General features: G+C 43.3%; 1 non-coding gene across 1 annotated transcript; it reads right to left on the bottom strand.

Moving 5' to 3' along the window:
• Nucleotides 1-7459: 7459 nt before the first annotated feature.
• Nucleotides 7460-7587, bottom strand: LOC125165087 (small nucleolar RNA SNORA3/SNORA45 family). Its single transcript, XR_007151973.1, has one exon. It is a non-coding gene; the product is annotated as a small nucleolar RNA SNORA3/SNORA45 family (small nucleolar RNA).
• Between the last annotated feature and the right edge of the window lie 4152 nt (nucleotides 7588-11739).

The raw sequence follows: 11739 nt of genomic DNA, 5'->3' as shown, positions 1-11739 counted from the left end.
AGATATATACTAAAGTATTAAGAGAGAAATGTTATGATCTTTAAAACTTTCAAATGATTCATTAAAAAAAAGGTTTTATATCTATATTAATAGATATATTAATACCTATTTTATATTTATGTTACACACTGACTTTATATTTTATTTTATGTATGTACTTATTTATTTCATGTTTATTTTTATTTTTGAGAGAGAGAGAGTCTGAAGCAGGCTCCAGGCTCTGAGCTGTCAGCACAGAGCCTGACATGGGGCTCGAACCCACAAACCATGAAGTCACGACCTGAGCTGAAGTCGGACACTTAACCGGGTCACCCAGGCACCCCATTGACTTTATATTTTATATTAATAGGTATCTTAATATCTACAGTTGACCCTTGAACAACATAGGTTTGAATTGTGCAGGTCTATTTGCATAATTTTTTTGATAAATGCAGCACTGTAAATGTATTTTCTCTTTCTTATGATCTTAATAGCATCTTCTTTTCTCTACCTTACTTTATTATAATAAGCATATAACACATAAAACATAAAGAATATGTGTTAATTATTTATGTCATTGGTAAGGTTTTCAGTCAAAGTGGGCTATTAGTAAAGTTTTGGGGAGTCAAAAGTTATAAGTGGATTTTCCACTGCATCGGGTCAGTGCCCCTAACCCCTACATTGTTCAAGGGTCAACTGCATATTACTGTGTTTCTCTCTAAATAAAGTAATTTTATTAGTTTTGGGGGGCTGCCATAAGAAATTACCACAAACTGGGGGGCTTAAAGCAACAGAAATTCATTTTCTCATTGTCTGAGAGGTCAGATGCCTGAAACCAGGGTGGGGACAGGGCCACGCTCACTCTGAAGCCTGTAGGTGAGGATCCTTCCTTGCCTCTTCCAGGTATCACTTCCATCTTTGCTTCTATCTTAACGTGATATTCTCTCTGTGTGTTTGTCCAAATTTCCCTCTTCTTATAAGGGCACCAATCACTGGATTAGGGCCCATTCTAATCCAGTATGACCACATCATGTCTTGATTATATCTGCAAGGACCCTATTTCCATATAAGGTTGTATTCAGAGGTACCGGGTAGACAGAATCCTGGGAGGACCCTATTCAACCCAGCATAGCACATAAAGATGGTATAGAGGGAGGGGAGAGGATGGAAGAGTGCACAATGTGACGAAATGTAAACACACGGTGAATTTGGGTGAAAGGTATGTGTTTATTGCACCATTCTTTCAAACTTTCTGAATGTCTGAAGTGTTTCAAAATAAAATAAAATTTGGGGAAAAAATAGGCTATACAAAAGAAGAAGAAGAAGAAGAAGAAGAAGAAGAAGAAGAAGAAGAAGCAGCAGCAGCAGCAGCAGCAGCAGCTGCCCTTGCCCATAGGCTATCTCAAAGTTATGGAGGACACAGTAGAGGGACATGCGTCATCATGATCTCAGTGCATGTGTGACAAAAACAGAGACAATGAAGCTAATTTGGCTTGGGCACATCAGGAAGGGTTTCCATGAGAAGTGACACCCAAACCAAACCAACAGTTTTGAAGAACAGCATGGGGGTCAGCCGCAGGGGTGAGGGCACACTTGGGGAGCTGCCAGCAGCCCGGAATGGTTGGAGCAAAGGGTGCATGCTGGAAGATGGTGGGAGTGGAGCCTGCAGAGAGGCAGGAAGAATGTCAGTGAGGGTGCTGCATCGAGAGAAGCCTTTCACCAGGAAGACCAGGAGGAGCCAAGGCAGGGCTCTAAGCAAGGTATAACCTGAGCACATTTTTGTTTGGGGGCTAGGTATGTGGAGAAGCCTGGAGCCAAGCCAGGTGGGACAAACAGATAAGAAACGAGGGACATCACAGGAGGGGAGGATGTGGGTGAGGGGAGAACTTGGGGGGAGCTAGAACCCAGAGGGCTTTGTTGCTGACCACATAGAGAGAGGAAGGGGGAGGCGTGGGTGCCTGGGTGGTTGGTGCTGTCCCTCCCTGCAGGGGATGAAGGAAGAAGAGAGGAAGGGCTGCAGACAGAGAGTGGTGGAGGGAGATCTAGGCTATGCTCACTTTGGACATGTGGAGCTTGAAGGCCCAGGTAGAGGGCCTCCAGGGAGGTGACCTGAAGCCCAGGAAATGGACTTGGCAACTTGTACACATATTGGTGTTAGGTGAAGTCATGGATTCTGAGGAGATTTCCCAGTTATAGTGGGGAGACAATAAGAATGTAATGACAAATAGAAGGCCAGACACTCTGAGAAGCAGGGCAAACAAAGAAGGCCTGGCAAAGGAGACCAAGGAGAGGAGGACAGAGAGAGAGGTGGGAGGAAAGCCAGGAGCGTGGCATCAGTGAAGTCCATGAGAGGGTGTTTGTGAGGAGGGAGTGGGTGGTCACATCAGACAGCACACAGGGACCGAAGGCACTGAGACTCACACCAGTCCTTTCCATTTTGCAATTGGGAAGTCTCAGACAGCAGTTTCAATAAGGCAGAGGCCAGATGGCCAAGGACTGGGCATTTAATAAAAGGGAAGGAAGGATAGAGCCGATCAAGGTAGAATGTTCTTTCCAGAAACTTGGCTGAGAAGGGCAGAGAGATAGGCAATAGTTATCAGGAGGCAAAGGGTTAGGATCAGTGTTTGTTTTCACACGAGGAGAGAAACTGGGGCATGTGTACAGGCTGAGGAGAAGGAGCCAGCAGAGAGTTCAGGCTGAAGATAACAGAGAGCAGAGATCATTGACCACACAAGACCTGAGGAGCTGGGACCCAGAGCACAGCTGGGAAGAATCCCATTTTCACCGAGATGGTGAGGCAGAGGCTAGAGGAGAGGGAAGGTGTGGGCCTCAGACCTCTGTGGGGCCTCATGAGGGATAAGAGAGAGGTGGACAGAGACCAGGCTGGGTCAGAACTGTGGATATTGTGACTGGGGCGGACCAGAGAAAGGAGGCAAAAACAGAGTGACCCATGAGGGAATTTGGAAGCAAAATGGTAAGCAAAATAACATGTGAAAATGAAAAATCAGAATGACATGTAGAGTTAGAGGCAGAGACAGGGACCCAAATATTATCCCCTCAGGAGATCAGTATTCCTCCTTGTTTAACGAAACGTGACTTTTTCCCACCTCACCCCTTAGGTCCCCACAAGGGAGATGTTAGGGTCCAGCATCAGCTCCTACAAGTCTTGCTTCAGTGGCTTTGTGGCCAGGATTCCCAGAGAACAGGTTTCCATCAATACCACTGGTACAGGGAGATGGGTTTGTGGGCAACCCTGAGAGCTGTGTGTGTTTTTGGTTTTTGAAAGAGTAGACTGTTTTCTCTCCCGGGATTACATTAACTGTTAAATATCTAGGTGTTATGGTAACCAGCAGAGGGCCACCTGGTCCGGAATTTAGGAGATGTGTTGGCTCACAAGCAGAACAGTCCAAAGGTAGGCATGACTGGACACAAGGCTTACATGATTTCCTCTAAAAGGAATTTCTTCCTCTATTTCTCACTTATGTTTCCCTGGCAACAGCACCATTCACAGCCCCCTATGTGGTTCCTAGATCTCCATCCTTCCAGATTTGAGTCCAGTGCAAAAGAGCAATCATTTCTATCCCAGCTCCAGCAAAGTCCAGTCTAGACTGGCTTAGGAGAACATGATGTATTCACCACTCAGGCCCAGGTCATATGTTTTCACTGGAACTATCTGGGTGGAAAGTGACCAAGAGGGGGTTCCACTGAAGAAACATGGGCATAGTAAACAGGAGACTGTTGGTCAATGGATACTGGATAGCCCAAACCACAGAATTCACAGCATTTGGCTTATGTCCAGAAATTCTTTGTAGGGTTAAAAAAATTTTTTTAAATAATAATTACAGAGGGGAGCCTGGGTGGCTCAGCAGATTAAGCATCTGGCTCTTGATTTTGGCTCAGGTCATGATCTCACGGTTCATGAGCTCAAGCACCATGTCAGGCTCTGTGCTAACAGTTTGGAGCCTGCTTGGGATTTTCTCTCCCTCTCTCTCTGCCTCTCCCCTGCTCTCTCTCTCTCAAAATAAATAAACACTAAAAAAACAATTATAGATTTACAGGAAGTTGCAAAAAATAGTACAAAAGTGTTCTGGTGAATCTTTTACCCAATTTCCCTAAATGGTTTATTATATCTTACCTAATTATAGTACAGTAACTAAAGTCCAGGAATTTGATATTGGTACAATGCATGTGTATAGTTTTATCACATATATAAATTCATGATATATATATGAAATTTAACCTGAATCTAATCATGAAGAAACAATCGGACAAATCTAAATTTGGGACAATCTATAAAACTGGCCTAGGCTCTTTAAGAATATCACATATATTGTCTGAAAATGCCATTTATCACATATATAAATTCATGTAGTCACTAGTATAATTAGGATACAGGACCATTCTATCACCACAAAGAGCCCCTTCATGTTACTCCTACATAGTCCCTAATCACTGGCAACCACTAATATGTTTTCCATTTCTAATTTTGTCACTTTGGTAATGTTATATAATATAAATGCTATTCCTTTTTATTGCTGAGTAGTATTCCATGGTATGGATATACCACAGGTTGTTTAACCACTCACCTACTGAGGGATGTTTTTGTTGTTTACAGTCATGGGTTATTACAAATAAAGCTACTGTCATCAGTTGTGTACTTATGCAGAACATAAGTTTTCATTTCTCTGGGATAAATGCCTAGGAGTATAGTTGCTGGGTCATATGGTAAGTGTATGTTTAGTTTTTAAAGAAGCTACCAAACTACTTTCCAGAGTGGCTGTGACATTTTACATTCTCACCATCAATGTATGAGAGGTCAAATTTCTCCATATCTTTGCCAGCATTTGGCATTATTACTATATTTTTATTTTAGTTACTCTAACAGGTATTTAATGATATCTCAATGTGATCTTAATTTTCATTTCTGTAATGGTTAGTCCTGTTGAACACCTTTTCATGTTCATCATATATTCTCTTGGTTTAAATGTCTCTTCATGTCTTTTGCCCATTTTCCAATTGGATTGTTTAATGTAGAGGTTTTGAGAGCTTTTTTCAGTAGAGTTTTTCAAGGTTCTTTCATCTCACTCTTCCAAGCACAGAACCCACTCTAATTTAGCTCTAACTACCAGGGTGTTGACTCTAAACCCATCCTTGCTTCAGCATGGGTGTAGGGATCCAATTATTATTATTTAGCAGGGGGCATTTACCCACCTATATCACATTTGAAAATATTTTGCTTTATACTCTGCTCTTCCCTGGCCATGCCCTGAGCTTTACCCGTGTGCTGCCCCCAGAGCAATCTGGACTTTAGTCTCGGATTTCCTCCTGACCTCGTTGCTGGCTTTGTGAGCTGAAACCAAGCCTTGGGAATTGTACCTCTCTTCCTGGATCCACATGATCTGGATGCCAGATGGATGGATGGATGAATGAATGAATGAATGAATGAATGAGTTAACGGTAGTAGGCTCCTATGCATGGCTATTCTATGCACCAGGCACTTTGGTATTTGTCTGTTATCCCAAAAGGCAAAGAGTAGATGGGAAAGGGAAGAAATTTAAATATCTAACATCCTAAAGACAGTGGCTCCCTTCAAATATCATCAGTTTGTAGCTACAGGAAGGAAAGAAAAGAATGTGGGAGAGAAGGCCTCCCGGAGGAAGACTTGGGTACACGTATACCATGCAGGACAATCGCCTCCCTGACGCACTTGGAGTCTCTGGCAGGTTATTTTTAACTGCCACATTGTAAAGTCAATGTTTGCACTCTGATAAGTTCCTGTCCAGTGGCTTGTTCTAAACTCTGGCCTGGGAGGTAACCATGAGAGACTAGGAGTGGTTTGTGAGAGAGAAACAGTGAGTGAAATATAATAATCCTGTAGCTGCCAGCCTCAAGAGCCACGACAGATCAAACAATCAACATGTATTGTGTCCCCTGCTTGCATCACCTGGTCATGAGTTGTCAGTGGAATTTGTGGAATGGATTGTTCTCTTGGAGTCACCCAATATCCCTGAACAATGGGAGCACACATTCTTGGTTTTATATAAGAGCTAAGAAGGAATGTTCCTCCCACCCAATCAGAAGCAGGCAGCTGTTGCTGATGTCCAACTGCCTGCCTATCTGCCTGCCTTCTCTCTCTCCTTCTCCTCATCCTCCTCAGGAAAGAAGAGAGAGGAAGGGAAAGAAAGCTAGACCCATTGTGTGGAGGTCACCAGGAGAATGATGCCACAGGTTGGACAGAAGATAAATGTGAAATACAGGAAACAAAGGATGCCCTGGGTTTTTCACTTGGTAGAAGGTGTTTTTACTTCTTTGTTGGCTTTTCGCATTGAATACTCTCATAGAAAAAAAAGGCATTAAAGTATGAGGTTTCTTACTCATACATTGAGATTTAGAAGCTAAGAAAGTCCCTTCGTCCAATTGCAACATTTCAGGGCTTTTTGGTTGCATGTAACACAAAGCTCAATTCAAACTGGGTTAAACAGTAAGAGAGCAACTGACTCAGTACTGGAAAGTTCAGAAGCAGTGGTTTCAGGGTTGATTTGGTGTAGTACTTTGCCAGACATCTTTACCTTCTTCTGGTGTCAGTTTCAAACTAAGGCTGGCTCCATGTTTCAGGGTTCATCTCGAGAGAGAGGAGGCCTGCCCTTGGTGCTGGCTGATCATCCTCAACTAACACCCTGGCCAACACATGTCATGTGCTGACTGGCTGACGCTGGGCTTTCCTGAACCAGTCCGGCAGCCACACACTGGCTCACCCTGATGGGACAGGAGGCACAGTCACCTAGTCTGCTTCAGAGTGAAGGAAGGGGGCAGTGAATACTGGGCGTCAACCCCACTGCTCCCCGCTACATCTCCTAAAAAGATCCTTTTAATTCCTGCCCTTAGAACTCCTTTAGGAGGACCTCAAGCCTCTCATTCTGAAACTTGAGATAAAATTGAAGTGGTAAAAAAAAAAATGAAATAGTTAACAGTCAATTTACACTAAAATGTGTCAAGGGAGTAAATTTTTGTTCTTATAAGTGTCAAGTGAGCTAAGAAGTAATTTTATTTCCCTAAAATTGAATTAAATTAACTCACAAGCCCCAATTTCTTCTTGATAATAGAAAACTAAATCTTTCTAATTCAAAGTAAAATTCAATTACTTGTGATTTAAAATCCAGTCCTTTTCTTTTTCCTCTTTTCAAAAGCACTGGTTAGTATTCAACGGCCCTTCCTCCATGACTTCAAACCACCAGGACACAACCCTCTGTCCCCCCCCCCCAAAAAAAAAGCCACACCCTTAATCTTCTCTTCAGTTCTCTGCTAAAGAATTCTACCTGTACAATGACAGTCTGATTTGAGAAGTTTTCCTTCCCCAGAACTTCAAAGTAGTCCTAGAGGAAAGAGAAAAGGGTTTATAACACACCACGGCACCTGCCAATTCCCTGATGGGTATGAGAAAAGATGCCCGCCAAGCTACTCCATCTAGGAACTAGTGAGTGCATGTTTCTGATGTGGGCACCACTGGGGGTGCTGCCTACCCTCGCCGGTGATTCAAGACCAGCAGACTCTCTCTCTGAAAACTCCAGCACATCAGGATAAGAACTATGTCAGGATGGGACTCTCTATAGGATCTGGACATTTAAGGAGTGGGCCACTGCGAGGTTCTCCTTGTGAGGAGGTCTCTCCTGAACTGGCTTTGGCTGTTGGTGTCTATCCTCACTGCCATTCACTGCTGATGACCATAGTATACCCCTGTTCTTTGGCTTCCAGTTACACATGGTGATAAGGGCATTCCCAAGCCACTGGCTTTCCTTCAGCCACTTTTGCCCAGTCTCACGCGGGAAGGGTGTGAGTGAAGCCATGGGAAAGCATCGGCTGCTCAGAGTGTTGCTCTGACACTCCAGGAAATATGGGCTTGGTGGTGGCAGATTTATCTCAGATGGTCTCTCTGGCTTACCTTGTCCTACTCTACTATAGCCCCTTGTGTTGGTGTAGGCTGTCTGTGAGAATCTTTCCTTGCAGGATTATTAATGGGGAGTGAAGGCACAAGTCTCCTGCTCTGAGATCCTCAAACTCTTCTGAGGGTTTCTATCACCCCTAACCCCAGGTTTGGACTTTCTGTTAATCACACTGACCAGTGACTTACTCTCTTTCTTGCTTTGCTTCTAGCCCAACAAATATATATATTTTTAATTACCTCTCTATCTAGCTTGGGGGGAGGGAGAAGGTTTACATATTTTTTATCCTTTTGAATATCTTTGTTAGGGCATAAATCATACTGCTTAGTAGCTTTGCTCTAGGTCTTAATGTTGACCGCACTCATGTGATTTGGTACTATCTTCTCAATGTTAGCAATACGATAGAACTTTCTCACGAATTGAATGGTATAGCATACCAAGGCTTTATTTCTTATTGATTTTGTTCCTAGAATCACATTTAAGAGCACAATTTTTGTAGTCACAGCCTTGCGTTTAAATCTCAGCTGGGTCACTTTCTTAACCTCGGCAAGATACATTAACCCTGTCCAAACTTGAGCCTTCCCTCAAGAGATGGAGGTGCTGTGATGGGAAAAGGATTAGAAATATCACCATAATCTGAACTTCTGCATCCGTTAATCATAACTGTATCTTCCTCATGGTATTTGTTCAAAGATTTAAATACAGATCCCCCCCACCCGAAAAGTGTTCAGTACAGCACCTAGTGATTACCAAATGACAGCAGGCCCTGTGTGTAGAGTCCATGGCCAGCCATCCAGTTCAGCTAGCATTTGGAAAATGTCTAACAGATAATTACGTCCCACTCCATTGCACAAGGAGAATCCTGAAAGCCATGAGCAAAGCCATCAAACAAATAATTCCTTTCCAGGAATGTCAGCGATGGTGGTCATTGGAATAAACCCCAACTCTCTCTGTCCACTTGCTCCTCAAGTTTCCTTCTTTTACAATAAGTAGCTAGAAAGCACAAACACTTCAGTGTCTTGCTCCAGTGGGAATAAAATAATTTCCTCAAACTTTGGAGCCACCTGTGGTTCATTTCCAATACACAGGGAGAATCAGGGCCGGGATTTTTTTTTAATGTGTCTTGATGAGCTATTGTTTTGTTTCATTTTACTTAACGGACGCCTCATAATAGTTCACTTCACTGTTCTGTGCTCACCGTAGCTATGTATATATTAGGGTCAGAGAAGTGGTAAGACTATAAAAGGCAGTAGCATGCTTAAACTGGAATAAATACGTAAAAACCTATGGGAGGTTTTGTGATTTCCCAGAGAAACCCGATGGAGTCAGAAACTGTTGTACTCCTCGCTCTAAAGCCTGTTTCCAGGCTGTTGCCATTTGTCTTCAGGGAGCCAGCTGCTCCCCCAGCTCCACTGGTAGATGACTGGGGACAGAAGACAGAGGTGAAGAATCTCTATCTCATCTTAGAGAATACTGTTGTGGAAAAGCCAAGAATGAGCTCGCCACTGGTGCAGAACGTTTAAATGCAACATACCCTGCAAAGGTTTTGTATTTAAAAAACAAAATGATAAGGGGCACCTGGGTGGCTCAGTTGGTTAAATGTCCAACTCTTGATCTCAGCCCACATCTTGAGCTCAGGGTCTTGAACTCAGGATTCAAGCCCCATGTTGGGCTCCAGGCTGGGCATGAAGCCTACTTAAAAAAAAAAAAACAATTAAAAACATAATGATAAAAATATAAAACAACCACCTTCTTTTATTGACCCAATCAACTGTTTGAATGTGAAAAATATTATCCAAATGTTACATGCACTTAATTTTTTAAAAAAAGGAGTTGGCACTCAGCCTGGGAAGCTACCAACTAAATGGAAATCAAGGGAGTCTTACTTTAGCCAAGTTTTATTTTTGCAATGGTAGAACACACTCCTGTGTCTGGGGTAGTTTGTGTCTTAGAGCAGAAATGGGAATCTGGAGCCGGGGTTTCTAATGTCTGCTCTGCAACTATTTGGTTCTATGACTGTGAGCAGGACCAAGAAAGTCTTGCATCGTTCTCCGTTCGTAAAATTTTTATTTATGAAGTTCAAGCATTCAGGGATTGAAATTCAGAGACTCAGAGGCCCTGTAAAAGAAATTATGCATGGAACGACCTGGCTCAATGCATGGTATATAATAGGTATGCTCTAAGGTGGTGTTCCGATGTGTGTGTAGAGCACAGAGTTCTCCTGGGATTTCAGAGCTGGGTGGAGCTTTAGGGGCTATTACATATCTTTCATTTGTCCTTGCTTGTCTCCACTCTGAACCATTTGCATTGATTTTGTAGATTAAACTCTCATAAAACAATCATACCCCTACATTTCCAACCCTTTGGAGGTGGGTGTGACTCTCATTGGAGTCCCCAACTGCACGTATGTGCTTACCATAGTCATATCTTACCATGTGGCAGATATATCAGCTGTTTAGTTGTCTGTTTTCCCTTGACCAAGAATTCCTTGATGTACAGGCTCTCTCACTTTTTGGGGTCTATGGCCCGGGACCTGGCACAATGTCCGATGCAAAGCAGAAGCTCAGCAAGCGTTTATTGTCATTGTCACCTGAAACCTAAAGGAAGATGTAGCCCAATCCAAGTGAACTTAGACTTAGCTGACACATAGTAAGTTAGCAGAAAAGTGGTATCCTCATGGAGCCTAGATGATGATGGGACACCAATGGACAAGCGCCTGACACTGTCACCTAGCACCACAGGGGTGGTCAGCTTCATTACCCTGCAGTTTCTCAGCATGGTCACAAAAGAGGTGCTCTGCCTCTTGTTCTGGGTCTTTTGCCCTTGAAGTCAGTCTGGCCCCTCCCCCAAGAGGGCTAACCCTGTAGGCCACACTTCTCAATCTCCATAGTCAACAGGTTTCTAGCAGGGTTTGGCCAATGAGAGATGAATGATTGGAGGGATGAGGGGAGGGAGGCAGAGCCAGGCTATATCTCCTGTCTCTTGAGCTCAGACAGTGTGATGATGGTTTTATCTTTTCTAATGCACTAGATCCTGCCTAGTGCCATGGCTCCATCAGGCAGATTTCTGGCCTCTTGGAGATGGAGGCAGGGGTGCAGGTGGCTTCCCACCGTGGCTTGGGAGCTCATCCACTATCTATATAACCAATTCCCTCTGTTACATTCCCTGTGTTTAAATTTTTTTTTCAACGTTTTTTATTTATTTTTGGGACAGAGAGAGACAGAGCATGAACGGGGGAGGGGCAGAGAGAGAGGGAGACACAGAATCGGAAACAGGCTCCAGGCTCCAAGCCATCAGCTCAGAGACCGACGCGGGGCTCGAACTCACGGACCGTGAGATCGTGACCTGGCTGAAGTCGGACACTTAACCGACTGCGCCACCCAGGCGCCCCTACATTCCCTGTGTTTAAAATACTTAGATTAATTTCTGTTTTCCTCGATCAACCCTAATACTCGGACCACTCTAGCTTACCACAGCTAGCAAGAAATTAGTACAACTGTATGTATTGATCACTTATTTTAGGACATAAACTGTACTAGGCACTGAAGATACAAAATAAATAAGGTGTTGTCTTTGCCCTGGAGAAGCTTACTGTCTGATTGAGGAGACAGACATGTAAGCAGAGAACAAATTTACTAATTCAAATTTGAAACAAATTCAAATTTACTATGATGCAGTTGAAACAAATTTACTAATGAAGTTTACTAAGTTCACAGTGGTACATGTGCCTGGGGACAGAAATAACTAACTTGGGGAAGGGGAGAATCAGGAGGAAAGGGTTTTTAAAAGGAGGTAGCTTAATATAGTGTTTAGACACTAT

Source organism: Prionailurus viverrinus, chromosome B1 (genome assembly GCF_022837055.1).
Source record: "Prionailurus viverrinus isolate Anna chromosome B1, UM_Priviv_1.0, whole genome shotgun sequence".
NCBI classification, from domain to species: domain Eukaryota; kingdom Metazoa; phylum Chordata; class Mammalia; order Carnivora; family Felidae; genus Prionailurus; species Prionailurus viverrinus.
The sequence above is the reverse complement of the archived record's forward strand: the minus strand, read 5'-3'. Positions and strand labels throughout refer to the sequence as shown.